The sequence below is a fragment of the Bubalus kerabau genome, chromosome 10, assembly GCF_029407905.1.
Source record: "Bubalus kerabau isolate K-KA32 ecotype Philippines breed swamp buffalo chromosome 10, PCC_UOA_SB_1v2, whole genome shotgun sequence".
Classification (NCBI taxonomy): Eukaryota; Metazoa; Chordata; class Mammalia; order Artiodactyla; family Bovidae; genus Bubalus; species Bubalus kerabau.
This window is the reverse complement of record NC_073633.1, coordinates 40,803,675-40,809,674: the sequence shown is the minus strand read 5'-3', so window position 1 is coordinate 40,809,674 and position 6,000 is coordinate 40,803,675. Positions and strand designations below refer to the sequence as shown.

Sequence of the window (6,000 nt, the reverse complement as noted above, 5' to 3'; positions counted from 1 at the left end):
GAACTCTGGAGGCCTACAGTCCATAGGGGAGCAAAGAGTCTGACATAGCTGAGCAACTGAGCATGCATACATGTACCCTTCTTCCTTGGGAAGATGGTGGAATGATGAGGTCTAGAGCATTGGGGTACAGGGGCCCCAAAGGACCAGCACCCCCAAACAGGGTGAGAGTTCTTGGCTCTTGGCCCTCACAGCTGCTGAAGGGTCCAAGGAAAAAACACCCCTCCCACACATCATGTATGCACAAGCTGCCACTGGGAGCAATGGAGCCCAGTTTAGTGCACCACCAGGGCAGAATCCCAGGGTTCTTCCAGGAGACCTAGATACTAAATCGCTCCAAATCCCAGAGAGAGAACCCCAGCCCCATCTGGCAGCACCACCGGGGCCCAGTTAGGTTTGGGGAAAGTCCATAGGACTCCCCTGCCTGGTCACTGCCACTCTGCACCTCAGCTGAAGGAAATGACCACACCCTGCCTTTCCTCAAGCATGCATCTGTACTGGGCTTCCTTTGCCAACTAGAATACATAGGCCTGTCTTCTCTAAATGAAAGTTGACACTGAGGCTGAGCTTGCCTGAAAGTCCCAAAGGGACCTGGTGACCTGGACGAATCACCCAGATGCAGGGGCCAATGTCCACCCACCTCAAGGGGCTGGAGCAGGGTCAGGGTAGACTGCAGCACCCTTCCTGGGTACATGGGGGCATGAGCTACGCTGGAGCGGGTGGCACCAGAAAGAGCCACCTCTGTGCTAAGGACACTCATTTTAGAGACATGATGAATTCCTTTAATATCTTCTCACTATGATCACTTTGCAGCCCCTGCTCTTAATGGGCTCCAAAGTTCCATCCAAATGTCTGTTGTTGGCAGTTTAGTTCTCTAGCTGGCATTTTTGCTGGCAGAACTAATAGCTGGAAGCTTCCTGAATGGAAACCCTTCATTGTCATTTCCTCTCTCCCAGGAACCTCCAGCAGCTGCCCCCAGTCTAAGGTCAGGGCAGGGTTCTGATGGGCACCCATGTCGTGGAGCCAAGGGCCTGACTTTTAGGAAGGACAAGTGAGTTGGAGCAGCAGAAGGCTTGTGCTCCGAGTAGGTATGAACTCCGGCCAGATCCAGGGAAGGAAATAGTGAGGAAGCATGATGTTGGCTGCCTAAGCCACATCTACAACCTTCTGGGGGACACCTTAGCTCTAAATGCATGAAGGTCACAGACTCTGGCCCACGTGGCCTCTTGGGAGCATTAACCATCTTGCTATAAAGCTTGTGGCACTCCACCTTCTGCATCCGCCTTGGGTCAGTGTAAGAACATGACTTGCCACTTGGCTGGGCTGGGCTATGCTTAGAGGGTGCTAGGATGGGGTGTGGGCAGACAGCTACCATCATCTGTTCTCAGGGTGTTTCATTCTTTAGTCTCCGGACCACACCTCAACCGCCCTGGGTGGGCCTGTGGGACCTTTATGTGAACACTGACATGAAGGGTCCTGCCTGGTGTGCACTGCCCTACGCACCTCTCCTCCCAGCGGTTCTTGCTAAGAGACAGCTCCATCTCCTGTCTGACCAACCTCTCCTCTACAGGAGGCCTGCATGCTTGTTAACTCCTGGCCTTGCATTCATGTCCCTGGGTCTGAGACCTCCACCTTTCCTGATCCCTGACATACCATCTCCCAGAAAAACCCACTATCGTGGGATATAAAAGCCAGCTTGGGCCTGGTGTCAGGGAGACAAATGACAGATGACAGGCCGCCTGCTCCTGGAATCTGACCTTTGATGGTGGACACTTAAATTCCTGCCCGAGGTCATGGCATATAACCGGGGAAAAGACCACCTGAGGCAGAGGATCTCCTGTGTGCCTCCCGGTCACAGAGTCAGCTCCAGAATCTCTTTCCTTCCTAGATGCTATCACCATTACCCTGTCCTTTGGCTTCAGACATTAACAGGCTTATGTTTAAAATAGAAAATGCTTCCTGGGACAAGTAGAGCTGAGTCTATCTATTTACAAATTAGCTGAATCTGTTTATCAGAGACTGGCTTGGTCCAAGGAGGGGGTCAAGCCTGTCTCCTTGTGGGGAGCTGGCGAAAGAGCACGGGCTGAGCTGGGGCTCCAGGTCAAGTGAGAAGTAGGGGCTGGGGAAGGGCAGGGCCCAGCCCTGTTAAGGCAGGATGTACAGAGGAGCAAGGGAACCTGTCCGGCCTCCTACTGTGTCAGGCTGGCTGCCTCTCCCAACCATTGAGTTACCTGGCAGCTCTCATCTGGCCCTACTTGGGGGCACCTTTACCGATGCTCCTAATGGAAAGGCTGGGACTCCCAGGCCCGAAACTGACTCTGCTGCCAGTCAGTTTTGTGATCTCAGGACCCCGCTTTCCTTCTCTGGGTTCTGTTTCACTCTGTGAAATGATTAAGCCTACGTTACACAGTCTTGGGGCTTCCCTTTGGCTTGATGCTCTACAGCGATCAATCCAGGGTGGCCAGCTCCTATCTGGGGCAGCCCTTCCCTCCTCTGCAGTCCTGCCCACTAGCCTGGGATTGTGCTCTGCATGCACAGCTGGTCCCTGTCTCCCTGCACCCTCTGGGTCTTCTTGCACAACTCCCTAGGGAACCTCATTCGAAGCCGAAAGGAAATGGAGGTTGGAGGCGCCAGGCCAGGACTGAACCAGAGAACTAGTCCTCCCGGTTTTAAGGTTTTAACCCTGCCACAGCAGCAGCACTCAGGGGCGGGGTGGCGAGCAGGCAGTGGGGGCCTTGAGCAAGGTGACTGGTTCCTTGCTATTTGCCCTGCAGTAGGTGAGCGGGCTGGGCTCCTGCTGCATGGGATTCAGAGACCAGAATTGGGAACCAGCAGACCTGAGCTTCCTGGTCAGGCTTCTCTGAGCATGCGGAGCCCCTCCCCGTCCCCAGTCCTGGGCAGCCTGAGTGTGCAAGAGAACACAGCCTTGCCTCCCTCCCCTCTGCCCATTAGCCAGAGGCCTGAGGCCCCCCAAGTCTTGATGAACTTGGGAAAACCAGAGCCAAGTAGAAAGGTGTCAGCATCACTGACCAAGCACTTCAAGGGTGAAAGGTCACCACAGAGAGCCCATGGGTGTACAAAAAGCCATCATTGTCCCTCTGTAAAGTCTCTGCCCTGCCTGGTGAGTTGTGATGAGGTTTTATAGAAAATGCTGGCCAGTGTGAGTGTCCCTTTGCTGGGGTGAGTATGTTGCCATGGAATTGTAAGGGAACCTGTCCCCTGCCCCACCCCTTCCTGTGCTAACTACCCCCAGGGTATGAAAATCCATCCTGTTCAGCTTTCCTCTCCCCTGTCTGTTGAAGGGCTGTAAGCTCCCCAGGGCAAGGGTTCTGTCCTGCTCACTCTTCAGCACTCCCATCCCTCACCCTGTCCTGCCACCAGAGTTGGCTCCCCGCAGTCAGGCCATCTCTCCTCACTGCCTGTGAGCCAGGGAGCCAGCACAAGGGGCCAGTGGCCATCCTCCGGTGCCGCCTACAGCCCACACCTCACCCAGAAAAGACAAGTCCCCTCCTTTATCCCACCCCTCACACCTCTCACCTTAGCTCCTCATGGGCCCTCGGACTGAGCTTGGAAAGGGCAGCTTCCAGGACCAGTGGGCCTGTTAATCCCAGACAGGAGGGCCAGCCCGCCTTGAGGAAGTCAGAGCTCTTCCGGATTCCGAAGCTTCCATTTTCCATGATCTAGTCCAACCTGTCGGCTAGTTCTTCTTTTAGGGACAGGCTGCAGAGGGCCCGTTATAAGGTTTGCTTGCTTCGTGAGCATGAGGTGAGCATCACCTCACCTTCGTGAGGTGAGCATGCTTCGTACCGCCTGAGTCTCCTTCCCACTCAGGTGTGGGGGGCATCCAGCAGGAAGCACTCTGCTTCCGGCCACAGGTCAGCTTCCCCCAAGTCCTTCTGGCCTTCTGAACCCAGGACAGAGCGCACAGAGGACCTCTGGGGCCATTTGGGTGAGCAGTGTGGTCTCTCAGGGTCTGTGCCTCCTCCCTGTCCAGCCTCCCACCCGGCCCAGCCAGCTACCACCCTGCTGGCCTGCTGTTTGTCTGGTGCTCCCCAGCTGCTGCCTCTCTGCCCCTAGCCAGACACCAGCTGCTGCTCAGCTCTGCATACATAGGGCACTGCCAGGCGTGGAGTGGCCTTTTCCCAGGCAGTGGGAATACCCCTCAGCTGGTAATGCCACAGCTAGTAAAGACTCCCTTTTTCCTTGCCCTGGAACCAGGTATGGGGATTAAATGAGTGGGAGACACTTGTGTTCATCCTGACTCTGGTCCCTTGAGCTCCTCCAGGATAGGAGCATTCCTGGTCATTTTGGGGGATTCTGCGCAGAGTGGGTTTGCCCTGGCTGGAGGCCGCTGACCTGACTGCACCTCTCCCTGTGCCTGGCATGTTCCAGATTGCTCAGCTCACCAAGAATGTCTGTCCTTGGGGGACTGAAAGGTCCATGCAGCCCCCATCTTCCTCCCTTGTAGCCACTGCAGGGTGCACGGAGCTTCCCACCCAAATCAGGGGCTCCCAGGCCTGCTCCTGGGGCCAACTCCTCTTCACAAGGCACCCTGGTCACCAGGGCTCCCAGGTTTGTCACTCCTGAGCTGCAAAGAGGACCCCTTGCTTAGCCCAGAGGCCTTATTCTTGGCTAGGTGAGCTTCTGTGAAGCTGAGTCCCAGGCCCACCAGGCCTGGGGACCATGCAGTCCAGAGCTCATCCTCGACTTCAGAAACCTGGTTCCCACCAAAATCACTTAAGGAGAGACCCCAAGCAGGACCCTCCGACTTTGGTGTGTGATATCAGGGAAAAAGCAAACTACACCATATGAGCCTTGCTTCTTGCGGGGTGGGGTGGGGGTGGGATGTGGGGGGTCCCTAGTGCTTTATAAACTGGAGCTCAATGGGCCTGGTGTCCCTGAAGCTCTGACTAGGTCATTAACCCTGGGGCCTGCTCTCAGCCCAGCAGTCCCCTGAACTGGGCTGATGCCAAGTTTCAGAGTCAGAATCTGTGCCAAGTCAAGCTCGGCATGAGGGTGTGACTTGGATCCCAGGCCCCAGTGGATGCTCCATAAATATTTGTGGGATGAACACATGAGGGGAGTGTCCCAGAGGTGGTGGGGCCTCCCGGAGGGGCGTCCTGATGGCAGCGCGTGCACCACCCAGCAGGAAGGGGAGGTGAAGGCAGGAGCAGCGGAAACAAACATTTCTCTCTCTGGCTGGGGAGCCAGAGGCCAGCTTGGACAGGGTTGCTTCCAAATTCATCTTGGAAGGGGGGCAGATGGGGTGGGGTGTGGGCATGGGGCTCCTGAGCCCAGAAGCCCACAACTGCCCCTCCTGTTCCAGATGGTGGGCAACCTGAACACCTCGGCACCCCCACCCTGCCCGGGAGCCGCAGGGACCTTACCTGAGCTGTCCTTGGGCAGCTGGGCCCCGAGCTCCCCACTGCAGGCCTCCGCTTGTCTCTAGCTCAGGAAGCGGCACTCCCTTCAGGCAAAAAAAAAAAAGGAAAAGAAAAAGAAAACCTCAGTGCTTTTCTCACTCAGCTGCTTCTCCCGAAGGCTCCTGGTTGGTGTCGTCCTGCCTCTGTGGGCACACAGCCTCCTCCCTCCCGGCGGCTTACTCACCGGTGTGCTTGTGAGGCTGCCAGCTGTGTGGGGGAGGCGGGGGGCCCATGCCCCTCGGCCTGACACACACCGGAGCATGCCGCGTGGGGTTGAGGGCCCGAGGGGCTGGCCCTCTGGGTCCTGAGTATGGGGGACCAGAGCCCTGGGCAACATCTTCCCCAGGGATGTCCCCAAACGAGCTCGGTGGGAGACACGTGGGTGCCGACTGGCACTGCTGGAGAGGGACTGAATTCCTGTAGGAAGCTGAGTGCCCAGGGCTGCCAGAAGACGGGGCAGCCCAAGCGCTGTCCGGCACTCTGGGGGGTTGGTTTCCAACCTTGGACCACTCCCTACCCTGGCATCCCGTGTGTCTCTGTCCGGTGGACTCAGTGGGTCCTGGGCCCATCTGAGCTGGAA

At 56.9% G+C, this 6,000-nt stretch overlaps 1 protein-coding gene across 1 annotated transcript in view; it reads left to right on the top strand.

Moving 5' to 3' along the window:
• Positions 1-684: 684 nt before the first annotated feature.
• SRP14 (signal recognition particle 14) overlaps positions 685-6,000 on the top strand; it is a 173,883-nt gene continuing 168,567 nt past the window's right edge. Inside the window, exon 1 of the mRNA XM_055537372.1 lies at positions 685-696. The gene's annotated coding sequence lies outside the window, so the exon portion shown is untranslated. The remainder of the gene's footprint in view (positions 697-6,000) is intronic.